Source organism: Ambystoma mexicanum, chromosome 8, assembly GCF_040938575.1.
Source record: "Ambystoma mexicanum isolate Mex_15411 chromosome 8, UKY_AmexF1_1, whole genome shotgun sequence".
In the NCBI taxonomy this organism is placed as follows: Eukaryota; Metazoa; Chordata; class Amphibia; order Caudata; family Ambystomatidae; genus Ambystoma; species Ambystoma mexicanum.
Genome location: NC_090929.1, coordinates 731,775,214 through 731,796,435, shown reverse-complemented (window position 1 = coordinate 731,796,435; position 21,222 = coordinate 731,775,214). Strand labels below are relative to the sequence as shown.

Genomic DNA, 21,222 nt, shown 5'->3' with positions numbered 1-21,222 from the left:
AGTTTTGTACTTTTAAGCATCTAGTCGGCTAGACCTTGCAGTTTTGAAAGGCAATTGAGAAATGGCTCACTTCCTGAACTTGGAGCACAAAAAAGCCTACAGCACCTGGTATTCCCAGGCGGTCTCCCATCCAGGTACTAACTAGGCCCGACACTGCTTAGCTTCCGAGATCAGACGAGATCGGGCGCATTCAGTGTGGTGTGGCCGTAGGCTCTGGGCCTAGTGAGTTTTGTACTTTTAAGCATCTAGTCGGCTAGACCTTGCAGTTTTGAAAGGCAATTGAGAAATGGCTCACTTCCTGAACTTGGAGCACAAAAAAGCCTACAGCACCTGGTATTCCCAGGCGGTCTCCCATCCAGGTACTAACTAGGCCCGACACTGAGCTTCCGAGATCAGACGAGATCGGGCGCATTCAGTCTGGTGTGGCCGTAGGCTCTAGTAATGCTAAGAATATTACTCTTATGCATTTGCATTTAGTAAGCTAAGCCATGCAGCCACTTGCAACATGATACCACGCTCATCGCTCGATCAGCGCTCGATCAGGCGAGATATATAAGACTGGTGGGCCCATTCAGGACTCCTATGTCTGGTAGGATAACTTTAATCCATCCATCCTGTTTCTGTTGCAGGGAGGTGGAGAGAACAATCAACACAATAACGGCTTTCTTTCATGCCTCTTGAAGGACTCAATATTCTCTGTACTGCATTACATGTGAAAGTCGATTTATTACCCATGAACACACTACCTGTATGCTAATTATATGTAAATAGGTAGCTCCAGCCCTCATAATGTTGTCCAACATTTCCGCTATAAAACGGGATAAAATTATTTTGGAAACATACCAAATTTGAAAAGTAACTGAGAAGTTGCGCAATTACTAATCATGGAGCACAAAATAGCCTACAGCACCTGGTATTCCCAGGCGGTCTCCCATCCAGGTACTAACTAGGCCCGACACTGCTTAGCTTCCGAGATCAGACGAGATCGGGCGCATTCAGTGTGGTGTGGCCGTAGGCTCTGGGCCTAGTGAGTTTTGTACTTTTAAGCATCTAGTCGGCTAGACCTTGCAGTTTTGAAAGGCAATTGAGAAATGGCTCACTTCCTGAACTTGGAGCACAAAAAAGCCTACAGCACCTGGTATTCCCAGGCAGTCTCCCATCCAGGTACTAACTAGGCCCGACACTGCTTAGCTTCCGAGATCAGACGAGATCAGGCGCATTCAGTGTGGTGTGGCCGTAGGCTCTAGAAATGCTAAGAATATTACTCTTATGCATTTGCATTTAGTAAGCTAAGCCATGCAGCCACTTGCAACATGATACCACGCTCATCGCTCGATCAGGCTCGATCAGGCGAGATATATAAGACTGGTGGGCCCATTCAGGACTCCTATGTCTGGTAGGATAACTTTAATCCATCCATCCTGTTTCTGTTGCAGGGAGATGGAGAGAACAATCAACACAATAACGGCTTTCTTTCATGCCTCTTGAAGGACTCAATATTCTCTGTACTGCATTACATGTGAAAGTCGATTTATTACCCATGAACACACTACCTGTATGCTAATTATATGTAAATAGGTAGCTCCAGCCCTCATAATGTTGTCCAACATTTCCGCTATAAAACGGGATAAAATTATTTTGGAAACATACCAAATTTGAAAAGTAATTGAGAAGTTGTGCAATTACTAATCATGGAGCACAAAATAGCCTACAGCACCTGGTATTCCCAGGCGGTCTCCCATCCAGGTACTAACTAGGCCCGACACTGCTTAGCTTCCGAGATCAGACGAGATCGGGCGCATTCAGTGTGGTGTGGCCGTAGGCTCTGGTCCTAGTGAGTTTTGTACTTTTAAGCATCTAGTCGGCTAGACCTTGCAGTTTTGAAAGGCAATTGAGAAATGGCTCACTTCCTGAACTTGGAGCACAAAAAAGCCTACAGCACCTGGTATTCCCAGGCGGTCTCCCATCCAGGTACTAACTAGGCCCGACACTGCTTAGCTTCCGAGATCAGACGAGATGGGGCGCATTCAGTGTGGTGTGGCCGTAGGCTCTGGGCCTAGTGAGTTTTGTACTTTTAAGCATCTAGTCGGCTAGACCTTGCAGTTTTGAAAGGCAATTGAGAAATGGCTCACTTCCTGAACTTGGAGCACAAAAAAGCCTACAGCACCTGGTATTCCCAGGCGGTCTCCCATCCAGGTACTAACTAGGCCCGACACTGAGCTTCCGAGATCAGACGAGATCGGGCGCATTCAGTCTGGTGTGGCCGTAGGCTCTAGTAATGCTAAGAATATTACTCTTATGCATTTGCATTTAGTAAGCTAAGCCATGCAGCCACTTGCAACATGATACCACGCTCATCGCTCGATCAGCGCTCGATCAGGCGAGATATATAAGACTGGTGGGCCCATTCAGGACTCCTATGTCTGGTAGGATAACTTTAATCCATCCATCCTGTTTCTGTTGCAGGGAGGTGGAGAGAACAATCAACACAATAACGGCTTTCTTTCATGCCTCTTGAAGGACTCAATATTCTCTGTACTGCATTACATGTGAAAGTCGATTTATTACCCATGAACACACTACCTGTATGCTAATTATATGTAAATAGGTAGCTCCAGCCCTCATAATGTTGTCCAACATTTCCGCTATAAAACGGGATAAAATTATTTTGGAAACATACCAAATTTGAAAAGTAATTGAGAAGTTGCGCAATTACTAATCATGGAGCACAAAATAGCCTACAGCACCTGGTATTCCCAGGCGGTCTCCCATCCAGGTACTAACTAGGCCCGACACTGCTTAGCTTCCGAGATCAGACGAGATCGGGCGCGATGGGGCGCATTCAGTGTGGTGTGGCCGTAGGCTCTGGGCCTAGTGAGTTTTGTACTTTTAAGCATCTAGTCGGCTAGACCTTGCAGTTTTGAAAGGCAATTGAGAAATGGCTCACTTCCTGAACTTGGAGCACAAAAAAGCCTACAGCACCTGGTATTCCCAGGCAGTCTCCCATCCAGGTACTAACTAGGCCCGACACTGCTTAGCTTCCGAGATCAGACGAGATCAGGCGCATTCAGTGTGGTGTGGCCGTAGGCTCTAGAAATGCTAAGAATATTACTCTTATGCATTTGCATTTAGTAAGCTAAGCCATGCAGCCACTTGCAACATGATACCACGCTCATCGCTCGATCAGGCTCGATCAGGCGAGATATATAAGACTGGTGGGCCCATTCAGGACTCCTATGTCTGGTAGGATAACTTTAATCCATCCATCCTGTTTCTGTTGCAGGGAGGTGGAGAGAACAATCAACACAATAACGGCTTTCTTTCATGCCTCTTGAAGGACTCAATATTCTCTGTACTGCATTACATGTGAAAGTCGATTTATTACCCATGAACACACTACCTGTATGCTAATTATATGTAAATAGGTAGCTCCAGCCCTCATAATGTTGTCCAACATTTCCGCTATAAAACGGGATAAAATTATTTTGGAAACATACCAAATTTGAAAAGTAATTGAGAAGTTGTGCAATTACTAATCATGGAGCACAAAATAGCCTACAGCACCTGGTATTCCCAGGCGGTCTCCCATCCAGGTACTAACTAGGCCCGACACTGCTTAGCTTCCGAGATCAGACGAGATCGGGCGCATTCAGTGTGGTGTGGCCGTAGGCTCAGGGCCTAGTGAGTTTTGTACTTTTAAGCATCTAGTCGGCTAGACCTTGCAGTTTTGAAAGGCAATTGAGAAATGGCTCACTTCCTGAACTTGGAGCACAAAAAAGCCTACAGCACCTGGTATTCCCAGGCGGTCTCCCATCCAGGTACTAACTAGGCCCGACACTGCTTAGCTTCCAAGATCAGACGAGATCGGGCGCATTCAGTGTGGTGTGGCCGTAGGCTCTGGTCCCAGTGAGTTTTGTACTTTTAAGCATCTAGTCGGCTAGACCTTGCAGTTTTGAAAGGCAATTGAGAAATGGCTCACTTCCTGAACTTGGAGCACAAAAAAGCCTACAGCACCTGGTATTCCCAGGCGGTCTCCCATCCAGGTACTAACTAGGCCTGACACTGCTTAGCTTCCGAGATCAGACGAGATCGGGCGCATTCAGTGTGGTGTGGCCGTAGGCTCTGGGCCTAGTGAGTTTTGTACTTTTAAGCATCTAGTCGGCTAGACCTTGCAGTTTTGAAAGGCAATTGAGAAATGGCTCACTTCCTGAACTTGGAGCACAAAAAAGCCTACAGCACCTGGTATTCCCAGGCGGTCTCCCATCCAGGTACTAACTAGGCCCGACACTGCTTAGCTTCCGAGATCAGACGAGATCGGGCGCATTCAGTGTGGTGTGGCCGTAGGCTCGAGTAATGCTAAGAATATTACTCTTATGCATTTGCATTTAGTAAGCTAAGCCATGCAGCCACTTGCAACATGATACCACGCTCATCGCTCGATCAGCGCTTGATCAGGCGAGATATATAAGACTGGTGGGCCCATTCAGGACTCCTATGTCTGGTAGGATAACTTTAATCCATCCATCCTGTTTCTGTTGCAGGGAGGTGGAGAGAACAATTAACACAATAACGGCTTTCTTTCATGCCTCTTGAAGGACTCAATATTCTCTGTACTGCATTACATGTGAAAGTCGATTTATTACCCATGAACACACTACCTGTATGCTAATTATATGTAAATAGGTAGCTCCAGCCCTCATAATGTTGTCCAACATTTCCGCTATAAAACGGGATAAAATTATTTTGGAAACATACCAAATTTGAAAAGTAATTGAGAAGTTGCGCAATTACTAATCATGGAGCACAAAATAGCCTACAGCACCTGGTATTCCCAGGCGGTCTCCCATACAGGTACTAACTAGGCCCGACACTGCTTAGCTTCCGAGATCAGACGAGATCGGGCGCATTCAGTGTGGTGTGGCCGTAGGCTCTGGGCCTAGTGAGTTTTGTACTTTTAAGCATCTAGTCGGCTAGACCTTGCAGTTTTGAAAGGCAATTGAGAAATGGCTCACTTCCTGAACTTGGAGCACAAAAAAGCCTACAGCACCTGGTATTCCCAGGCAGTCTCCCATCCAGGTACTAACTAGGCCCGACACTGCTTAGCTTCCAAGATCAGACGAGATCGGGCGCATTCAGTGTGGTGTGGCCGTAGGCTCTAGAAATGCTAAGAATATTACTCTTATGCATCTGCATTTAGTAAGCTAAGCCATGCAGCCACTTGCAACATGATACCACGCTCATCGCTCGATCAGGCTCGATCAGGCGAGATATATAAGACTGGTGGGCCCATTCAGGACTCCTATGTCTGGTAGGATAACTTTAATCCATCCATCCTGTTTCTGTTGCAGGGAGATGGAGAGAACAATCAACACAATAACGGCTTTCTTTCATGCCTCTTGAAGGACTCAATATTCTCTGTACTGCATTACATGTGAAAGTCGATTTATTACCCATGAACACACTACCTGTATGCTAATTATATGTAAATAGGTAGCTCCAGCCCTCATAATGTTGTCCAACATTTCCGCTATAAAACGGGATAAAATTATTTTGGAAACATACCAAATTTGAAAAGTAATTGAGAAGTTGTGCAATTACTAATCATGGAGCACAAAATAGCCTACAGCACCTGGTATTCCCAGGTGGTCTCCCATCCAGGTACTAACTAGGCCCGACACTGCTTAGCTTCCGAGATCAGACGAGATCGGGCGCATTCAGTGTGGTGTGGCCGTAGGCTCTGGTCCTAGTGAGTTTTGTACTTTTAAGCATCTAGTCGGCTAGACCTTGCAGTTTTGAAAGGCAATTGAGAAATGGCTCACTTCCTGAACTTGGAGCACAAAAAAGCCTACAGCACCTGGTATTCCCAGGCGGTCTCCCATCCAGGTACTAACTAGGCCCGACACTGCTTAGCTTCCGAGATCAGACGAGATCGGGCGCATTCAGTGTGGTGTGGCCGTAGGCTCTGAGCCTAGTGAGTTTTGTACTTTTAAGCATCTAGTCGGCTAGACCTTGCAGTTTTGAAAGGCAATTGAGAAATGGCTCACTTCCTGAACTTGGAGCACAAAAAAGCCTACAGCACCTGGTATTCCCAGGCGGTCTCCCATCCAGGTACTAACTAGGCCCGACACTGAGCTTCCGAGATCAGACGAGATCGGGCGCATTCAGTCTGGTGTGGCCGTAGGCTCTAGTAATGCTAAGAATATTACTCTTATGCATTTGCATTTAGTAAGCTAAGCCATGCAGCCACTTGCAACATGATACCACGCTCATCGCTCGATCAGCGCTCGATCAGGCGAGATATATAAGACTGGTGGGCCCATTCAGGACTCCTATGTCTGGTAGGATAACTTTAATCCATCCATCCTGTTTCTGTTGCAGGGAGGTGGAGAGAACAATCAACACAATAACGGCTTTCTTTCATGCCTCTTGAAGGACTCAATATTCTCTGTACTGCATTACATGTGAAAGTCGATTTATTACCCATGAACACACTACCTGTATGCTAATTATATGTAAATAGGTAGCTCCAGCCCTCATAATGTTGTCCAACATTTCCGCTATAAAACGGGATAAAATTATTTTGGAAACATACCAAATTTGAAAAGTAACTGAGAAGTTGCGCAATTACTAATCATGGAGCACAAAATAGCCTACAGCACCTGGTATTCCCAGGCGGTCTCCCATCCAGGTACTAACTAGGCCCGACACTGCTTAGCTTCCGAGATCAGACGAGATCGGGCGCATTCAGTGTGGTGTGGCCGTAGGCTCTGGGCCTAGTGAGTTTTGTACTTTTAAGCATCTAGTCGGCTAGACCTTGCAGTTTTGAAAGGCAATTGAGAAATGGCTCACTTCCTGAACTTGGAGCACAAAAAAGCCTACAGCACCTGGTATTCCCAGGCAGTCTCCCATCCAGGTACTAACTAGGCCTGACACTGCTTAGCTTCCGAGATCAGACGAGATCAGGCGCATTCAGTGTGGTGTGGCCGTAGGCTCTGGGCCTAGTGAGTTTTGTACTTTTAAGCATCTAGTCGGCTAGACCTTGCAGTTTTGAAAGGCAATTGAGAAATGGCTCACTTCCTGAACTTGGAGCACAAAAAAGCCTACAGCACCTGGTATTCCCAGGCGGTCTCCCATCCAGGTACTAACTAGGCCCGACACTGCTTAGCTTCCGAGATCAGACGAGATCGGGCGCATTCAGTGTGGTGTGGCCGTAGGCTCGAGTAATGCTAAGAATATTACTCTTATGCATTTGCATTTAGTAAGCTAAGCCATGCAGCCACTTGCAACATGATACCACGCTCATCGCTCGATCAGGCTCGATCAGGCGAGATATATAAGACTGGTGGGCCCATTCAGGACTCCTATGTCTGGTAGGATAACTTTAATCCATCCATCCTGTTTCTGTTGCAGGGAGGTGGAGAGAACAATCAACACAATAACGGCTTTCTTTCATGCCTCTTGAAGGACTCAATATTCTCTGTACTGCATTACATGTGAAAGTCGATTTATTACCCATGAACACACTACCTGTATGCTAATTATATGTAAATAGGTAGCTCCAGCCCTCATAATGTTGTCCAACATTTCCGCTATAAAACGGGATAAAATTATTTTGGAAACATACCAAATTTGAAAAGTAATTGAGAAGTTGTGCAATTACTAATCATGGAGCACAAAATAGCCTACAGCACCTGGTATTCCCAGGCGGTCTCCCATCCAGGTACTAACTAGGCCCGACACTGCTTAGCTTCCGAGATCAGACGAGATCGGGCGCATTCAGTGTGGTGTGGCCGTAGGCTCTGGTCCTAGTGAGTTTTGTACTTTTAAGCATCTAGTCGGCTAGACCTTGCAGTTTTGAAAGGCAATTGAGAAATGGCTCACTTCCTGAACTTGGAGCACAAAAAAGCCTACAGCACCTGGTATTCCCAGGCGGTCTCCCATCCAGGTACTAACTAGGCCCGACACTGCTTAGCTTCCGAGATCAGACGAGATCGGGCGCATTCAGTGTGGTGTGGCCGTAGGCTCTGGGCCTAGTGAGTTTTGTACTTTTAAGCATCTAGTCGGCTAGACCTTGCAGTTTTGAAAGGCAATTGAGAAATGGCTCACTTCCTGAACTTGGAGCACAAAAAAGCCTACAGCACCTGGTATTCCCAGGCGGTCTCCCATCCAGGTACTAACTAGGCCCGACACTGAGCTTCCGAGATCAGACGAGATCGGGCGCATTCAGTCTGGTGTGGCCGTAGGCTCTAGTAATGCTAAGAATATTACTCTTATGCATTTGCATTTAGTAAGCTAAGCCATGCAGCCACTTGCAACATGATACCACGCTCATCGCTCGATCAGCGCTCGATCAGGCGAGATATATAAGACTGGTGGGCCCATTCAGGACTCCTATGTCTGGTAGGATAACTTTAATCCATCCATCCTGTTTCTGTTGCAGGGAGGTGGAGAGAACAATCAACACAATAACGGCTTTCTTTCATGCCTCTTGAAGGACTCAATATTCTCTGTACTGCATTACATGTGAAAGTCGATTTATTACCCATGAACACACTACCTGTATGCTAATTATATGTAAATAGGTAGCTCCAGCCCTCATAATGTTGTCCAACATTTCCGCTATAAAACGGGATAAAATTATTTTGGAAACATACCAAATTTGAAAAGTAACTGAGAAGTTGCGCAATTACTAATCATGGAGCACAAAATAGCCTACAGCACCTGGTATTCCCAGGCGGTCTCCCATCCAGGTACTAACTAGGCCCGACACTGCTTAGCTTCCGAGATCAGACGAGATCGGGCGCATTCAGTGTGGTGTGGCCGTAGGCTCTGGGCCTAGTGAGTTTTGTACTTTTAAGCATCTAGTCGGCTAGACCTTGCAGTTTTGAAAGGCAATTGAGAAATGGCTCACTTCCTGAACTTGGAGCACAAAAAAGCCTACAGCACCTGGTATTCCCAGGCAGTCTCCCATCCAGGTACTAACTAGGCCCGACACTGCTTAGCTTCCGAGATCAGACGAGATCAGGCGCATTCAGTGTGGTGTGGCCGTAGGCTCTAGAAATGCTAAGAATATTACTCTTATGCATTTGCATTTAGTAAGCTAAGCCATGCAGCCACTTGCAACATGATACCACGCTCATCGCTCGATCAGGCTCGATCAGGCGAGATATATAAGACTGGTGGGCCCATTCAGGACTCCTATGTCTGGTAGGATAACTTTAATCCATCCATCCTGTTTCTGTTGCAGGGAGATGGAGAGAACAATCAACACAATAACGGCTTTCTTTCATGCCTCTTGAAGGACTCAATATTCTCTGTACTGCATTACATGTGAAAGTCGATTTATTACCCATGAACACACTACCTGTATGCTAATTATATGTAAATAGGTAGCTCCAGCCCTCATAATGTTGTCCAACATTTCCGCTATAAAACGGGATAAAATTATTTTGGAAACATACCAAATTTGAAAAGTAATTGAGAAGTTGTGCAATTACTAATCATGGAGCACAAAATAGCCTACAGCACCTGGTATTCCCAGGCGGTCTCCCATCCAGGTACTAACTAGGCCCGACACTGCTTAGCTTCCGAGATCAGACGAGATCGGGCGCATTCAGTGTGGTGTGGCCGTAGGCTCTGGTCCTAGTGAGTTTTGTACTTTTAAGCATCTAGTCGGCTAGACCTTGCAGTTTTGAAAGGCAATTGAGAAATGGCTCACTTCCTGAACTTGGAGCACAAAAAAGCCTACAGCACCTGGTATTCCCAGGCGGTCTCCCATCCAGGTACTAACTAGGCCCGACACTGCTTAGCTTCCGAGATCAGACGAGATGGGGCGCATTCAGTGTGGTGTGGCCGTAGGCTCTGGGCCTAGTGAGTTTTGTACTTTTAAGCATCTAGTCGGCTAGACCTTGCAGTTTTGAAAGGCAATTGAGAAATGGCTCACTTCCTGAACTTGGAGCACAAAAAAGCCTACAGCACCTGGTATTCCCAGGCGGTCTCCCATCCAGGTACTAACTAGGCCCGACACTGAGCTTCCGAGATCAGACGAGATCGGGCGCATTCAGTCTGGTGTGGCCGTAGGCTCTAGTAATGCTAAGAATATTACTCTTATGCATTTGCATTTAGTAAGCTAAGCCATGCAGCCACTTGCAACATGATACCACGCTCATCGCTCGATCAGCGCTCGATCAGGCGAGATATATAAGACTGGTGGGCCCATTCAGGACTCCTATGTCTGGTAGGATAACTTTAATCCATCCATCCTGTTTCTGTTGCAGGGAGGTGGAGAGAACAATCAACACAATAACGGCTTTCTTTCATGCCTCTTGAAGGACTCAATATTCTCTGTACTGCATTACATGTGAAAGTCGATTTATTACCCATGAACACACTACCTGTATGCTAATTATATGTAAATAGGTAGCTCCAGCCCTCATAATGTTGTCCAACATTTCCGCTATAAAACGGGATAAAATTATTTTGGAAACATACCAAATTTGAAAAGTAATTGAGAAGTTGCGCAATTACTAATCATGGAGCACAAAATAGCCTACAGCACCTGGTATTCCCAGGCGGTCTCCCATCCAGGTACTAACTAGGCCCGACACTGCTTAGCTTCCGAGATCAGACGAGATCGGGCGCGATGGGGCGCATTCAGTGTGGTGTGGCCGTAGGCTCTGGGCCTAGTGAGTTTTGTACTTTTAAGCATCTAGTCGGCTAGACCTTGCAGTTTTGAAAGGCAATTGAGAAATGGCTCACTTCCTGAACTTGGAGCACAAAAAAGCCTACAGCACCTGGTATTCCCAGGCAGTCTCCCATCCAGGTACTAACTAGGCCCGACACTGCTTAGCTTCCGAGATCAGACGAGATCAGGCGCATTCAGTGTGGTGTGGCCGTAGGCTCTAGAAATGCTAAGAATATTACTCTTATGCATTTGCATTTAGTAAGCTAAGCCATGCAGCCACTTGCAACATGATACCACGCTCATCGCTCGATCAGGCTCGATCAGGCGAGATATATAAGACTGGTGGGCCCATTCAGGACTCCTATGTCTGGTAGGATAACTTTAATCCATCCATCCTGTTTCTGTTGCAGGGAGGTGGAGAGAACAATCAACACAATAACGGCTTTCTTTCATGCCTCTTGAAGGACTCAATATTCTCTGTACTGCATTACATGTGAAAGTCGATTTATTACCCATGAACACACTACCTGTATGCTAATTATATGTAAATAGGTAGCTCCAGCCCTCATAATGTTGTCCAACATTTCCGCTATAAAACGGGATAAAATTATTTTGGAAACATACCAAATTTGAAAAGTAATTGAGAAGTTGTGCAATTACTAATCATGGAGCACAAAATAGCCTACAGCACCTGGTATTCCCAGGCGGTCTCCCATCCAGGTACTAACTAGGCCCGACACTGCTTAGCTTCCGAGATCAGACGAGATCGGGCGCATTCAGTGTGGTGTGGCCGTAGGCTCAGGGCCTAGTGAGTTTTGTACTTTTAAGCATCTAGTCGGCTAGACCTTGCAGTTTTGAAAGGCAATTGAGAAATGGCTCACTTCCTGAACTTGGAGCACAAAAAAGCCTACAGCACCTGGTATTCCCAGGCGGTCTCCCATCCAGGTACTAACTAGGCCCGACACTGCTTAGCTTCCAAGATCAGACGAGATCGGGCGCATTCAGTGTGGTGTGGCCGTAGGCTCTGGTCCCAGTGAGTTTTGTACTTTTAAGCATCTAGTCGGCTAGACCTTGCAGTTTTGAAAGGCAATTGAGAAATGGCTCACTTCCTGAACTTGGAGCACAAAAAAGCCTACAGCACCTGGTATTCCCAGGCGGTCTCCCATCCAGGTACTAACTAGGCCTGACACTGCTTAGCTTCCGAGATCAGACGAGATCGGGCGCATTCAGTGTGGTGTGGCCGTAGGCTCTGGGCCTAGTGAGTTTTGTACTTTTAAGCATCTAGTCGGCTAGACCTTGCAGTTTTGAAAGGCAATTGAGAAATGGCTCACTTCCTGAACTTGGAGCACAAAAAAGCCTACAGCACCTGGTATTCCCAGGCGGTCTCCCATCCAGGTACTAACTAGGCCCGACACTGCTTAGCTTCCGAGATCAGACGAGATCGGGCGCATTCAGTGTGGTGTGGCCGTAGGCTCGAGTAATGCTAAGAATATTACTCTTATGCATTTGCATTTAGTAAGCTAAGCCATGCAGCCACTTGCAACATGATACCACGCTCATCGCTCGATCAGCGCTTGATCAGGCGAGATATATAAGACTGGTGGGCCCATTCAGGACTCCTATGTCTGGTAGGATAACTTTAATCCATCCATCCTGTTTCTGTTGCAGGGAGGTGGAGAGAACAATTAACACAATAACGGCTTTCTTTCATGCCTCTTGAAGGACTCAATATTCTCTGTACTGCATTACATGTGAAAGTCGATTTATTACCCATGAACACACTACCTGTATGCTAATTATATGTAAATAGGTAGCTCCAGCCCTCATAATGTTGTCCAACATTTCCGCTATAAAACGGGATAAAATTATTTTGGAAACATACCAAATTTGAAAAGTAATTGAGAAGTTGCGCAATTACTAATCATGGAGCACAAAATAGCCTACAGCACCTGGTATTCCCAGGCGGTCTCCCATACAGGTACTAACTAGGCCCGACACTGCTTAGCTTCCGAGATCAGACGAGATCGGGCGCATTCAGTGTGGTGTGGCCGTAGGCTCTGGGCCTAGTGAGTTTTGTACTTTTAAGCATCTAGTCGGCTAGACCTTGCAGTTTTGAAAGGCAATTGAGAAATGGCTCACTTCCTGAACTTGGAGCACAAAAAAGCCTACAGCACCTGGTATTCCCAGGCAGTCTCCCATCCAGGTACTAACTAGGCCCGACACTGCTTAGCTTCCAAGATCAGACGAGATCGGGCGCATTCAGTGTGGTGTGGCCGTAGGCTCTAGAAATGCTAAGAATATTACTCTTATGCATCTGCATTTAGTAAGCTAAGCCATGCAGCCACTTGCAACATGATACCACGCTCATCGCTCGATCAGGCTCGATCAGGCGAGATCAGGCGAGATATATAAGACTGGTGGGCCCATTCAGGACTCCTATGTCTGGTAGGATAACTTTAATCCATCCATCCTGTTTCTGTTGCAGGGAGGTGGAGAGAACAATCAACACAATAACGGCTTTCTTTCATGCCTCTTGAAGGACTCAATATTCTCTGTACTGCATTACATGTGAAAGTCGATTTATTACCCATGAACACACTACCTGTATGCTAATTATATGTAAATAGGTAGCTCCAGCCCTCATAATGTTGTCCAACATTTCCGCTATAAAACGGGATAAAATTATTTTGGAAACATACCAAATTTGAAAAGTAATTGAGAAGTTGTGCAATTACTAATCATGGAGCACAAAATAGCCTACAGCACCTGGTATTCCCAGGCGGTCTCCCATCCAGGTACTAACTAGGCCCGACACTGCTTAGCTTCCGAGATCAGACGAGATCGGGCGCATTCAGTGTGGTGTGGCCGTAGGCTCTGGTCCTAGTGAGTTTTGTACTTTTAAGCATCTAGTCGGCTAGACCTTGCAGTTTTGAAAGGCAATTGAGAAATGGCTCACTTCCTGAACTTGGAGCACAAAAAAGCCTACAGCACCTGGTATTCCCAGGCGGTCTCCCATCCAGGTACTAACTAGGCCCGACACTGCTTAGCTTCCGAGATCAGACGAGATCGGGCGCATTCAGTGTGGTGTGGCCGTAGGCTCTGGGCCTAGTGAGTTTTGTACTTTTAAGCATCTAGTCGGCTAGACCTTGCAGTTTTGAAAGGCAATTGAGAAATGGCTCACTTCCTGAACTTGGAGCACAAAAAAGCCTACAGCACCTGGTATTCCCAGGCGGTCTCCCATCCAGGTACTAACTAGGCCCGACACTGAGCTTCCGAGATCAGACGAGATCGGGCGCATTCAGTCTGGTGTGGCCGTAGGCTCTAGTAATGCTAAGAATATTACTCTTATGCATTTGCATTTAGTAAGCTAAGCCATGCAGCCACTTGCAACATGATACCACGCTCATCGCTCGATCAGCGCTCGATCAGGCGAGATATATAAGACTGGTGGGCCCATTCAGGACTCCTATGTCTGGTAGGATAACTTTAATCCATCCATCCTGTTTCTGTTGCAGGGAGGTGGAGAGAACAATCAACACAATAACGGCTTTCTTTCATGCCTCTTGAAGGACTCAATATTCTCTGTACTGCATTACATGTGAAAGTCGATTTATTACCCATGAACACACTACCTGTATGCTAATTATATGTAAATAGGTAGCTCCAGCCCTCATAATGTTGTCCAACATTTCCGCTATAAAACGGGATAAAATTATTTTGGAAACATACCAAATTTGAAAAGTAACTGAGAAGTTGCGCAATTACTAATCATGGAGCACAAAATAGCCTACAGCACCTGGTATTCCCAGGCGGTCTCCCATCCAGGTACTAACTAGGCCCGACACTGCTTAGCTTCCGAGATCAGACGAGATCGGGCGCATTCAGTGTGGTGTGGCCGTAGGCTCTGGGCCTAGTGAGTTTTGTACTTTTAAGCATCTAGTCGGCTAGACCTTGCAGTTTTGAAAGGCAATTGAGAAATGGCTCACTTCCTGAACTTGGAGCACAAAAAAGCCTACAGCACCTGGTATTCCCAGGCAGTCTCCCATCCAGGTACTAACTAGGCCCGACACTGCTTAGCTTCCGAGATCAGACGAGATCAGGCGCATTCAGTGTGGTGTGGCCGTAGGCTCTAGAAATGCTAAGAATATTACTCTTATGCATTTGCATTTAGTAAGCTAAGCCATGCAGCCACTTGCAACATGATACCACGCTCATCGCTCGATCAGGCTCGATCAGGCGAGATATATAAGACTGGTGGGCCCATTCAGGACTCCTATGTCTGGTAGGATAACTTTAATCCATCCATCCTGTTTCTGTTGCAGGGAGATGGAGAGAACAATCAACACAATAACGGCTTTCTTTCATGCCTCTTGAAGGACTCAATATTCTCTGTACTGCATTACATGTGAAAGTCGATTTATTACCCATGAACACACTACCTGTATGCTAATTATATGTAAATAGGTAGCTCCAGCCCTCATAATGTTGTCCAACATTTCCGCTATAAAACGGGATAAAATTATTTTGGAAACATACCAAATTTGAAAAGTAATTGAGAAGTTGTGCAATTACTAATCATGGAGCACAAAATAGCCTACAGCACCTGGTATTCCCAGGCGGTCTCCCATCCAGGTACTAACTAGGCCCGACACTGCTTAGCTTCCGAGATCAGACGAGATCGGGCGCATTCAGTGTGGTGTGGCCGTAGGCTCTGGTCCTAGTGAGTTTTGTACTTTTAAGCATCTAGTCGGCTAGACCTTGCAGTTTTGAAAGGCAATTGAGAAATGGCTCACTTCCTGAACTTGGAGCACAAAAAAGCCTACAGCACCTGGTATTCCCAGGCGGTCTCCCATCCAGGTACTAACTAGGCCCGACACTGCTTAGCTTCCGAGATCAGACGAGATGGGGCGCATTCAGTGTGGTGTGGCCGTAGGCTCTGGGCCTAGTGAGTTTTGTACTTTTAAGCATCTAGTCGGCTAGACCTTGCAGTTTTGAAAGGCAATTGAGAAATGGCTCACTTCCTGAACTTGGAGCACAAAAAAGCCTACAGCACCTGGTATTCCCAGGCGGTCTCCCATCCAGGTACTAACTAGGCCCGACACTGAGCTTCCGAGATCAGACGAGATCGGGCGCATTCAGTCTGGTGTGGCCGTAGGCTCTAGTAATGCTAAGAATATTACTCTTATGCATTTGCATTTAGTAAGCTAAGCCATGCAGCCACTTGCAACATGATACCACGCTCATCGCTCGATCAGCGCTCGATCAGGCGAGATATATAAGACTGGTGGGCCCATTCAGGACTCCTATGTCTGGTAGGATAACTTTAATCCATCCATCCTGTTTCTGTTGCAGGGAGGTGGAGAGAACAATCAACACAATAACGGCTTTCTTTCATGCCTCTTGAAGGACTCAATATTCTCTGTACTGCATTACATGTGAAAGTCGATTTATTACCCATGAACACACTACCTGTATGCTAATTATATGTAAATAGGTAGCTCCAGCCCTCATAATGTTGTCCAACATTTCCGCTATAAAACGGGATAAAATTATTTTGGAAACATACCAAATTTGAAAAGTAATTGAGAAGTTGCGCAATTACTAATCATGGAGCACAAAATAGCCTACAGCACCTGGTATTCCCAGGCGGTCTCCCATCCAGGTACTAACTAGGCCCGACACTGCTTAGCTTCCGAGATCAGACGAGATCGGGCGCGATGGGGCGCATTCAGTGTGGTGTGGCCGTAGGCTCTGGGCCTAGTGAGTTTTGTACTTTTAAGCATCTAGTCGGCTAGACCTTGCAGTTTTGAAAGGCAATTGAGAAATGGCTCACTTCCTGAACTTGGAGCACAAAAAAGCCTACAGCACCTGGTATTCCCAGGCAGTCTCCCATCCAGGTACTAACTAGGCCCGACACTGCTTAGCTTCCGAGATCAGACGAGATCAGGCGCATTCAGTGTGGTGTGGCCGTAGGCTCTAGAAATGCTAAGAATATTACTCTTATGCATTTGCATTTAGTAAGCTAAGCCATGCAGCCACTTGCAACATGATACCACGCTCATCGCTCGATCAGGCTCGATCAGGCGAGATATATAAGACTGGTGGGCCCATTCAGGACTCCTATGTCTGGTAGGATAACTTTAATCCATCCATCCTGTTTCTGTTGCAGGGAGGTGGAGAGAACAATCAACACAATAACGGCTTTCTTTCATGCCTCTTGAAGGACTCAATATTCTCTGTACTGCATTACATGTGAAAGTCGATTTATTACCCATGAACACACTACCTGTATGCTAATTATATGTAAATAGGTAGCTCCAGCCCTCATAATGTTGTCCAACATTTCCGCTATAAAACGGGATAAAATTATTTTGGAAACATACCAAATTTGAAAAGTAATTGAGAAGTTGTGCAATTACTAATCATGGAGCACAAAATAGCCTACAGCACCTGGTATTCCCAGGCGGTCTCCCATCCAGGTACTAACTAGGCCCGACACTGCTTAGCTTCCGAGATCAGACGAGATCGGGCGCATTCAGTGTGGTGTGGCCGTAGGCTCAGGGCCTAGTGAGTTTTGTACTTTTAAGCATCTAGTCGGCTAGACCTTGCAGTTTTGAAAGGCAATTGAGAAATGGCTCACTTCCTGAACTTGGAGCACAAAAAAGCCTACAGCACCTGGTATTCCCAGGCGGTCTCCCATCCAGGTACTAACTAGGCCCGACACTGCTTAGCTTCCAAGATCAGACGAGATCGGGCGCATTCAGTGTGGTGTGGCCGTAGGCTCTGGTCCCAGTGAGTTTTGTACTTTTAAGCATCTAGTCGGCTAGACCTTGCAGTTTTGAAAGGCAATTGAGAAATGGCTCACTTCCTGAACTTGGAGCACAAAAAAGCCTACAGCACCTGGTATTCCCAGGCGGTCTCCCATCCAGGTACTAACTAGGCCTGACACTGCTTAGCTTCCGAGATCAGACGAGATCGGGCGCATTCAGTGTGGTGTGGCCGTAGGCTCTGGGCCTAGTGAGTTTTGTACTTTTAAGCATCTAGTCGGCTAGACCTTGCAGTTTTGAAAGGCAATTGAGAAATGGCTCACTTCCTGAACTTGGAGCACAAAAAAGCCTACAGCACCTGGTATTCCCAGGCGGTCTCCCATCCAGGTACTAACTAGGCCCGACACTGCTTAGCTTCCGAGATCAGACGAGATCGGGCGCATTCAGTGTGGTGTGGCCGTAGGCTCGAGTAATGCTAAGAATATTACTCTTATGCATTTGCATTTAGTAAGCTAAGCCATGCAGCCACTTGCAACATGATACCACGCTCATCGCTCGATCAGCGCTTGATCAGGCGAGATATATAAGACTGGTGGGCCCATTCAGGACTCCTATGTCTGGTAGGATAACTTTAATCCATCCATCCTGTTTCTGTTGCAGGGAGGTGGAGAGAACAATTAACACAATAACGGCTTTCTTTCATGCCTCTTGAAGGACTCAATATTCTCTGTACTGCATTACATGTGAAAGTCGATTTATTACCCATGAACACACTACCTGTATGCTAATTATATGTAAATAGGTAGCTCCAGCCCTCATAATGTTGTCCAACATTTCCGCTATAAAACGGGATAAAATTATTTTGGAAACATACCAAATTTGAAAAGTAATTGAGAAGTTGCGCAATTACTAATCATGGAGCACAAAATAGCCTACAGCACCTGGTATTCCCAGGCGGTCTCCCATACAGGTACTAACTAGGCCCGACACTGCTTAGCTTCCGAGATCAGACGAGATCGGGCGCATTCAGTGTGGTGTGGCCGTAGGCTCTGGGCCTAGTGAGTTTTGTACTTTTAAGCATCTAGTCGGCTAGACCTTGCAGTTTTGAAAGGCAATTGAGAAATGGCTCACTTCCTGAACTTGGAGCACAAAAAAGCCTACAGCACCTGGTATTCCCAGGCAGTCTCCCATCCAGGTACTAACTAGGCCCGACACTGCTTAGCTTCCAAGATCAGACGAGATCGGGCGCATTCAGTGTGGTGTGGCCGTAGGCTCTAGAAATGCTAAGAATATTACTCTTATGCATCTGCATTTAGTAAGCTAAGCCATGCAGCCACTTGCAACATGATACCACGCTCATCGCTCGATCAGGCTCGATCAGGCGAGATCAGGCGAGATATATAAGACTGGTGGGCCCATTCAGGACTCCTATGTCTGGTAGGATAACTTTAATCCATCCATCCTGTTTCTGTTGCAGGGAGGTGGAGAGAACAATCAACACAATAACGGCTTTCTTTCATGCCTCTTGAAGGACTCAATATTCTCTGTACTGCATTACATGTGAAAGTCGATTTATTACCCATGAACACACTACCTGTATGCTAATTATATGTAAATAGGTAGCTCCAGCCCTCATAATGTTGTCCAACATTTCCGCTATAAAACGGGATAAAATTATTTTGGAAACATACCAAATTTGAAAAGTAATTGAGAAGTTGTGCAATTACTAATCATGGAGCACAAAATAGCCTACAGCACCTGGTATTCCCAGGCGGTCTCCCATCCAGGTACTAACTAGGCCCGACACTGCTTAGCTTCCGAGATCAGACGAGATCGGGCGCATTCAGTGTGGTGTGGCCGTAGGCTCTGGGCCTAGTGAGTTTTGTACTTTTAAGCATCTAGTCGGCTAGACCTTGCAGTTTTGAAAGGTAATTGAGAAATGGCTCACTTCCTGAACTTGGAGCACAAAAAAGCCTACAGCACCTGGTATTCCCAGGCGGTCTCCCATCCAGGTACTAACTAGGCCCGACACTGCTTAGCTTCTGAGATCAGACGAGATCGGGCGCATTCAGTGTGGTGTGGCCGTAGGCTCTGGTCCTAGTGAGTTTTGTACTTTTAAGCATCTAGTCGGCTAGACCTTGCAGTTTTGAAAGGCAATTGAGAAATGGCTCACTTCCTGAACTTGGAGCACAAAAAAGCCTACAGCACCTGGTATTCCCAGGCGGTCTCCCATCCAGGTACTAACTAGGCCCGACACTGCTTAGCTTCCGAGATCAGACGAGATCAGGCGCATTCAGTGTGGTGTGGCCGTAGGCTCTGGGCCTAGTGAGTTTTGTACTTTTAAGCATCTAGTCGGCTAGACCTTGCAGTTTTGAAAGGCAATTGAGAAATGGCTCACTTCCTGAACTTGGAGCACAAAAAAGCCTACAGCACCTGGTATTCCCAGGCGGTCTCCCATCCAGGTACTAACTAGGCCCGACACTGCTTAGCTTCCGAGATCAGACGAGATCGGGCGCATTCAGTGTGGTGTGGCCGTAGGCTCTAGAAATGCTAAGAATATTACTCTTATGCATTTGCATTTAGTAAGCTAAGCCATGCAGCCACTTGCAACATGATACCACGCTCATCGCTCGATCAGGCGAGATATATAAGACTGGTGGGCCCATTCAGGACTCCTATGTCTGGTAGGATAACTTTAATCCATCCATCCTGTTTCTGTTGCAGGGAGGTGGAGAGAACAATCAACACAATAACGGCTTTCTTTCATGCCTCTTGAAGGACTCAATATTCTCTGTACTGCATTACATGTGAAAGTCGATTTATTACCCATGAACACACTACCTGTATGCTAATTATATGTAAATAGGTAGCTCCAGCCCTCATAATGTTGTCCAACATTTCCGCTATAAAACGGGATAAAATTATTTTGGAAACATACCAAATTTGAAAAGTAATTGAGAAGTTGTGCAATTACTAATCATGGAGCACAAAATAGCCTACAGCACCTGGTATTCCCAGGCGGTCTCCCATCCAGGTACTAACTAGGCCCGACACTGCTTAGCTTCCGAGATCAGACGAGATCGGGCGCATTCAGTGTGGTGTGGCCGTAGGCTCTGGTCCTAGTGAGTTTTGTACTTTTAAGCATCTAGTCGGCTAGACCTTGCAGTTTTGAAAGGCAATTGAGAAATGGCTCACTTCCTGAACTTGGAGCACAAAAAAGCCTACAGCACCTGGTATTCCCAGGCGGTCTCCCATCCAGGTACTAACTAGGCCCGACACTGCTTAGCTTCCGAGATCAGGCGCATTCAGTGTGGTGTGGCCGTAGGCTCTGGGCCTAGTGAGTTTTGTACTTTTAAGCATCTAGTCGGCTAGACCTTGCAGTTTTGAAAGGCAATTGAGAAATGGCTCACTTCCTGAACTTGGAGCACAAAAAAGCCTACAGCACCTGGTATTCCCAGGCGGTCTCCCATCCAGGTACTAACTAGGCCCGACACTGCTTAGCTTCCGAGATCAGACGAGATCGGGCGCATTCAGTCTGGTGTGGCCGTAGGCTCTAGTAATGCTAAGAATATTACTCTTATGCATTTGCATTTAGTAAGCTAAGCCATGCAGCCACTTGCAACATGATACCACGCTCATCGCTCGATCAGCGCTCGATCAGGCGAGATATATAAGACTGGTGGGCCCATTCAGGACTCCTATGTCTGGTAGGATAACTTTAATCCATCCATCCTGTTTCTGTTGCAGGGAGATGGAGAGAACAATCAACAC

General features: G+C 46.4%; 49 non-coding genes and 11 pseudogenes across 49 annotated transcripts; all 60 read right to left on the bottom strand.

Annotated features, from left to right (window-relative positions):
- Positions 1 to 93: 93 nt before the first annotated feature.
- LOC138476691 (5S ribosomal RNA) lies at positions 94 to 212 on the bottom strand. The gene has a single exon (XR_011270719.1). It is a non-coding gene; the product is annotated as a 5S ribosomal RNA (ribosomal RNA).
- Positions 213 to 318: 106 nt separating this feature from the next.
- Positions 319 to 434, bottom strand: LOC138474122 (5S ribosomal RNA; annotated as a pseudogene).
- A 464-nt stretch (positions 435 to 898) lies between these two features.
- LOC138476690 (5S ribosomal RNA) lies at positions 899 to 1,017 on the bottom strand. Its single transcript, XR_011270718.1, has one exon. It is a non-coding gene; the product is annotated as a 5S ribosomal RNA (ribosomal RNA).
- Positions 1,018 to 1,123: 106 nt separating this feature from the next.
- Positions 1,124 to 1,242, bottom strand: LOC138479581 (5S ribosomal RNA). Its single transcript, XR_011273343.1, has one exon. It is a non-coding gene; the product is annotated as a 5S ribosomal RNA (ribosomal RNA).
- A 463-nt stretch (positions 1,243 to 1,705) lies between these two features.
- Positions 1,706 to 1,824, bottom strand: LOC138476689 (5S ribosomal RNA). The gene has a single exon (XR_011270717.1). It is a non-coding gene; the product is annotated as a 5S ribosomal RNA (ribosomal RNA).
- Positions 1,825 to 1,930: 106 nt separating this feature from the next.
- Positions 1,931 to 2,049, bottom strand: LOC138479923 (5S ribosomal RNA). Its single transcript, XR_011273653.1, has one exon. It is a non-coding gene; the product is annotated as a 5S ribosomal RNA (ribosomal RNA).
- A 106-nt stretch (positions 2,050 to 2,155) lies between these two features.
- Positions 2,156 to 2,271, bottom strand: LOC138474120 (5S ribosomal RNA; annotated as a pseudogene).
- A 464-nt stretch (positions 2,272 to 2,735) lies between these two features.
- Positions 2,736 to 2,864, bottom strand: LOC138480290 (5S ribosomal RNA; annotated as a pseudogene).
- A 106-nt stretch (positions 2,865 to 2,970) lies between these two features.
- LOC138479580 (5S ribosomal RNA) lies at positions 2,971 to 3,089 on the bottom strand. Its single transcript, XR_011273342.1, has one exon. It is a non-coding gene; the product is annotated as a 5S ribosomal RNA (ribosomal RNA).
- Positions 3,090 to 3,552: 463 nt separating this feature from the next.
- Positions 3,553 to 3,671, bottom strand: LOC138476687 (5S ribosomal RNA). The gene has a single exon (XR_011270716.1). It is a non-coding gene; the product is annotated as a 5S ribosomal RNA (ribosomal RNA).
- A 106-nt stretch (positions 3,672 to 3,777) lies between these two features.
- Positions 3,778 to 3,896, bottom strand: LOC138478668 (5S ribosomal RNA). Its single transcript, XR_011272514.1, has one exon. It is a non-coding gene; the product is annotated as a 5S ribosomal RNA (ribosomal RNA).
- A 106-nt stretch (positions 3,897 to 4,002) lies between these two features.
- Positions 4,003 to 4,121, bottom strand: LOC138478922 (5S ribosomal RNA). Its single transcript, XR_011272744.1, has one exon. It is a non-coding gene; the product is annotated as a 5S ribosomal RNA (ribosomal RNA).
- Positions 4,122 to 4,227: 106 nt separating this feature from the next.
- Positions 4,228 to 4,346, bottom strand: LOC138476686 (5S ribosomal RNA). The gene has a single exon (XR_011270715.1). It is a non-coding gene; the product is annotated as a 5S ribosomal RNA (ribosomal RNA).
- A 464-nt stretch (positions 4,347 to 4,810) lies between these two features.
- LOC138478180 (5S ribosomal RNA) lies at positions 4,811 to 4,929 on the bottom strand. Its single transcript, XR_011272071.1, has one exon. It is a non-coding gene; the product is annotated as a 5S ribosomal RNA (ribosomal RNA).
- A 106-nt stretch (positions 4,930 to 5,035) lies between these two features.
- On the bottom strand, positions 5,036 to 5,154 carry LOC138479802 (5S ribosomal RNA). The gene has a single exon (XR_011273543.1). It is a non-coding gene; the product is annotated as a 5S ribosomal RNA (ribosomal RNA).
- A 463-nt stretch (positions 5,155 to 5,617) lies between these two features.
- Positions 5,618 to 5,736, bottom strand: LOC138476869 (5S ribosomal RNA). Its single transcript, XR_011270881.1, has one exon. It is a non-coding gene; the product is annotated as a 5S ribosomal RNA (ribosomal RNA).
- Positions 5,737 to 5,842: 106 nt separating this feature from the next.
- Positions 5,843 to 5,961, bottom strand: LOC138476684 (5S ribosomal RNA). Its single transcript, XR_011270713.1, has one exon. It is a non-coding gene; the product is annotated as a 5S ribosomal RNA (ribosomal RNA).
- Positions 5,962 to 6,067: 106 nt separating this feature from the next.
- LOC138474119 (5S ribosomal RNA) lies at positions 6,068 to 6,183 on the bottom strand (annotated as a pseudogene).
- Positions 6,184 to 6,647: 464 nt separating this feature from the next.
- LOC138476683 (5S ribosomal RNA) lies at positions 6,648 to 6,766 on the bottom strand. The gene has a single exon (XR_011270712.1). It is a non-coding gene; the product is annotated as a 5S ribosomal RNA (ribosomal RNA).
- A 106-nt stretch (positions 6,767 to 6,872) lies between these two features.
- Positions 6,873 to 6,991, bottom strand: LOC138480315 (5S ribosomal RNA). Its single transcript, XR_011274001.1, has one exon. It is a non-coding gene; the product is annotated as a 5S ribosomal RNA (ribosomal RNA).
- A 106-nt stretch (positions 6,992 to 7,097) lies between these two features.
- LOC138476682 (5S ribosomal RNA) lies at positions 7,098 to 7,216 on the bottom strand. Its single transcript, XR_011270711.1, has one exon. It is a non-coding gene; the product is annotated as a 5S ribosomal RNA (ribosomal RNA).
- A 463-nt stretch (positions 7,217 to 7,679) lies between these two features.
- Positions 7,680 to 7,798, bottom strand: LOC138476681 (5S ribosomal RNA). The gene has a single exon (XR_011270710.1). It is a non-coding gene; the product is annotated as a 5S ribosomal RNA (ribosomal RNA).
- A 106-nt stretch (positions 7,799 to 7,904) lies between these two features.
- Positions 7,905 to 8,023, bottom strand: LOC138476680 (5S ribosomal RNA). Its single transcript, XR_011270709.1, has one exon. It is a non-coding gene; the product is annotated as a 5S ribosomal RNA (ribosomal RNA).
- A 106-nt stretch (positions 8,024 to 8,129) lies between these two features.
- On the bottom strand, positions 8,130 to 8,245 carry LOC138474118 (5S ribosomal RNA; annotated as a pseudogene).
- Positions 8,246 to 8,709: 464 nt separating this feature from the next.
- Positions 8,710 to 8,828, bottom strand: LOC138476679 (5S ribosomal RNA). Its single transcript, XR_011270708.1, has one exon. It is a non-coding gene; the product is annotated as a 5S ribosomal RNA (ribosomal RNA).
- Positions 8,829 to 8,934: 106 nt separating this feature from the next.
- On the bottom strand, positions 8,935 to 9,053 carry LOC138479579 (5S ribosomal RNA). Its single transcript, XR_011273341.1, has one exon. It is a non-coding gene; the product is annotated as a 5S ribosomal RNA (ribosomal RNA).
- Positions 9,054 to 9,516: 463 nt separating this feature from the next.
- Positions 9,517 to 9,635, bottom strand: LOC138476678 (5S ribosomal RNA). The gene has a single exon (XR_011270707.1). It is a non-coding gene; the product is annotated as a 5S ribosomal RNA (ribosomal RNA).
- A 106-nt stretch (positions 9,636 to 9,741) lies between these two features.
- LOC138479922 (5S ribosomal RNA) lies at positions 9,742 to 9,860 on the bottom strand. Its single transcript, XR_011273652.1, has one exon. It is a non-coding gene; the product is annotated as a 5S ribosomal RNA (ribosomal RNA).
- A 106-nt stretch (positions 9,861 to 9,966) lies between these two features.
- Positions 9,967 to 10,082, bottom strand: LOC138474117 (5S ribosomal RNA; annotated as a pseudogene).
- Positions 10,083 to 10,546: 464 nt separating this feature from the next.
- Positions 10,547 to 10,675, bottom strand: LOC138480289 (5S ribosomal RNA; annotated as a pseudogene).
- Positions 10,676 to 10,781: 106 nt separating this feature from the next.
- LOC138479578 (5S ribosomal RNA) lies at positions 10,782 to 10,900 on the bottom strand. The gene has a single exon (XR_011273340.1). It is a non-coding gene; the product is annotated as a 5S ribosomal RNA (ribosomal RNA).
- A 463-nt stretch (positions 10,901 to 11,363) lies between these two features.
- Positions 11,364 to 11,482, bottom strand: LOC138476676 (5S ribosomal RNA). Its single transcript, XR_011270706.1, has one exon. It is a non-coding gene; the product is annotated as a 5S ribosomal RNA (ribosomal RNA).
- A 106-nt stretch (positions 11,483 to 11,588) lies between these two features.
- LOC138478667 (5S ribosomal RNA) lies at positions 11,589 to 11,707 on the bottom strand. Its single transcript, XR_011272513.1, has one exon. It is a non-coding gene; the product is annotated as a 5S ribosomal RNA (ribosomal RNA).
- Positions 11,708 to 11,813: 106 nt separating this feature from the next.
- On the bottom strand, positions 11,814 to 11,932 carry LOC138478921 (5S ribosomal RNA). The gene has a single exon (XR_011272743.1). It is a non-coding gene; the product is annotated as a 5S ribosomal RNA (ribosomal RNA).
- A 106-nt stretch (positions 11,933 to 12,038) lies between these two features.
- LOC138476675 (5S ribosomal RNA) lies at positions 12,039 to 12,157 on the bottom strand. Its single transcript, XR_011270705.1, has one exon. It is a non-coding gene; the product is annotated as a 5S ribosomal RNA (ribosomal RNA).
- A 464-nt stretch (positions 12,158 to 12,621) lies between these two features.
- Positions 12,622 to 12,740, bottom strand: LOC138478178 (5S ribosomal RNA). Its single transcript, XR_011272069.1, has one exon. It is a non-coding gene; the product is annotated as a 5S ribosomal RNA (ribosomal RNA).
- A 106-nt stretch (positions 12,741 to 12,846) lies between these two features.
- On the bottom strand, positions 12,847 to 12,965 carry LOC138479801 (5S ribosomal RNA). The gene has a single exon (XR_011273542.1). It is a non-coding gene; the product is annotated as a 5S ribosomal RNA (ribosomal RNA).
- A 473-nt stretch (positions 12,966 to 13,438) lies between these two features.
- LOC138476674 (5S ribosomal RNA) lies at positions 13,439 to 13,557 on the bottom strand. Its single transcript, XR_011270704.1, has one exon. It is a non-coding gene; the product is annotated as a 5S ribosomal RNA (ribosomal RNA).
- A 106-nt stretch (positions 13,558 to 13,663) lies between these two features.
- On the bottom strand, positions 13,664 to 13,782 carry LOC138476672 (5S ribosomal RNA). The gene has a single exon (XR_011270702.1). It is a non-coding gene; the product is annotated as a 5S ribosomal RNA (ribosomal RNA).
- A 106-nt stretch (positions 13,783 to 13,888) lies between these two features.
- Positions 13,889 to 14,004, bottom strand: LOC138474115 (5S ribosomal RNA; annotated as a pseudogene).
- Positions 14,005 to 14,468: 464 nt separating this feature from the next.
- Positions 14,469 to 14,587, bottom strand: LOC138476671 (5S ribosomal RNA). Its single transcript, XR_011270701.1, has one exon. It is a non-coding gene; the product is annotated as a 5S ribosomal RNA (ribosomal RNA).
- Positions 14,588 to 14,693: 106 nt separating this feature from the next.
- On the bottom strand, positions 14,694 to 14,812 carry LOC138479577 (5S ribosomal RNA). Its single transcript, XR_011273339.1, has one exon. It is a non-coding gene; the product is annotated as a 5S ribosomal RNA (ribosomal RNA).
- A 463-nt stretch (positions 14,813 to 15,275) lies between these two features.
- LOC138476670 (5S ribosomal RNA) lies at positions 15,276 to 15,394 on the bottom strand. The gene has a single exon (XR_011270700.1). It is a non-coding gene; the product is annotated as a 5S ribosomal RNA (ribosomal RNA).
- A 106-nt stretch (positions 15,395 to 15,500) lies between these two features.
- LOC138479921 (5S ribosomal RNA) lies at positions 15,501 to 15,619 on the bottom strand. Its single transcript, XR_011273651.1, has one exon. It is a non-coding gene; the product is annotated as a 5S ribosomal RNA (ribosomal RNA).
- Positions 15,620 to 15,725: 106 nt separating this feature from the next.
- On the bottom strand, positions 15,726 to 15,841 carry LOC138474114 (5S ribosomal RNA; annotated as a pseudogene).
- A 464-nt stretch (positions 15,842 to 16,305) lies between these two features.
- LOC138480288 (5S ribosomal RNA) lies at positions 16,306 to 16,434 on the bottom strand (annotated as a pseudogene).
- Positions 16,435 to 16,540: 106 nt separating this feature from the next.
- On the bottom strand, positions 16,541 to 16,659 carry LOC138479576 (5S ribosomal RNA). Its single transcript, XR_011273338.1, has one exon. It is a non-coding gene; the product is annotated as a 5S ribosomal RNA (ribosomal RNA).
- A 463-nt stretch (positions 16,660 to 17,122) lies between these two features.
- On the bottom strand, positions 17,123 to 17,241 carry LOC138476669 (5S ribosomal RNA). The gene has a single exon (XR_011270699.1). It is a non-coding gene; the product is annotated as a 5S ribosomal RNA (ribosomal RNA).
- Positions 17,242 to 17,347: 106 nt separating this feature from the next.
- On the bottom strand, positions 17,348 to 17,466 carry LOC138478666 (5S ribosomal RNA). Its single transcript, XR_011272512.1, has one exon. It is a non-coding gene; the product is annotated as a 5S ribosomal RNA (ribosomal RNA).
- Positions 17,467 to 17,572: 106 nt separating this feature from the next.
- LOC138478920 (5S ribosomal RNA) lies at positions 17,573 to 17,691 on the bottom strand. Its single transcript, XR_011272742.1, has one exon. It is a non-coding gene; the product is annotated as a 5S ribosomal RNA (ribosomal RNA).
- A 106-nt stretch (positions 17,692 to 17,797) lies between these two features.
- On the bottom strand, positions 17,798 to 17,916 carry LOC138476668 (5S ribosomal RNA). Its single transcript, XR_011270698.1, has one exon. It is a non-coding gene; the product is annotated as a 5S ribosomal RNA (ribosomal RNA).
- A 464-nt stretch (positions 17,917 to 18,380) lies between these two features.
- Positions 18,381 to 18,499, bottom strand: LOC138478177 (5S ribosomal RNA). The gene has a single exon (XR_011272068.1). It is a non-coding gene; the product is annotated as a 5S ribosomal RNA (ribosomal RNA).
- Positions 18,500 to 18,605: 106 nt separating this feature from the next.
- Positions 18,606 to 18,724, bottom strand: LOC138479800 (5S ribosomal RNA). The gene has a single exon (XR_011273541.1). It is a non-coding gene; the product is annotated as a 5S ribosomal RNA (ribosomal RNA).
- A 473-nt stretch (positions 18,725 to 19,197) lies between these two features.
- Positions 19,198 to 19,316, bottom strand: LOC138476667 (5S ribosomal RNA). Its single transcript, XR_011270697.1, has one exon. It is a non-coding gene; the product is annotated as a 5S ribosomal RNA (ribosomal RNA).
- Positions 19,317 to 19,422: 106 nt separating this feature from the next.
- LOC138479000 (5S ribosomal RNA) lies at positions 19,423 to 19,541 on the bottom strand. Its single transcript, XR_011272815.1, has one exon. It is a non-coding gene; the product is annotated as a 5S ribosomal RNA (ribosomal RNA).
- Positions 19,542 to 19,647: 106 nt separating this feature from the next.
- On the bottom strand, positions 19,648 to 19,766 carry LOC138478102 (5S ribosomal RNA). The gene has a single exon (XR_011272000.1). It is a non-coding gene; the product is annotated as a 5S ribosomal RNA (ribosomal RNA).
- Positions 19,767 to 19,872: 106 nt separating this feature from the next.
- Positions 19,873 to 19,991, bottom strand: LOC138476665 (5S ribosomal RNA). Its single transcript, XR_011270696.1, has one exon. It is a non-coding gene; the product is annotated as a 5S ribosomal RNA (ribosomal RNA).
- Positions 19,992 to 20,444: 453 nt separating this feature from the next.
- On the bottom strand, positions 20,445 to 20,563 carry LOC138476664 (5S ribosomal RNA). The gene has a single exon (XR_011270695.1). It is a non-coding gene; the product is annotated as a 5S ribosomal RNA (ribosomal RNA).
- A 106-nt stretch (positions 20,564 to 20,669) lies between these two features.
- On the bottom strand, positions 20,670 to 20,778 carry LOC138474310 (5S ribosomal RNA; annotated as a pseudogene).
- A 106-nt stretch (positions 20,779 to 20,884) lies between these two features.
- On the bottom strand, positions 20,885 to 21,003 carry LOC138479215 (5S ribosomal RNA). Its single transcript, XR_011273010.1, has one exon. It is a non-coding gene; the product is annotated as a 5S ribosomal RNA (ribosomal RNA).
- Positions 21,004 to 21,222: the final 219 nt, after the last annotated feature.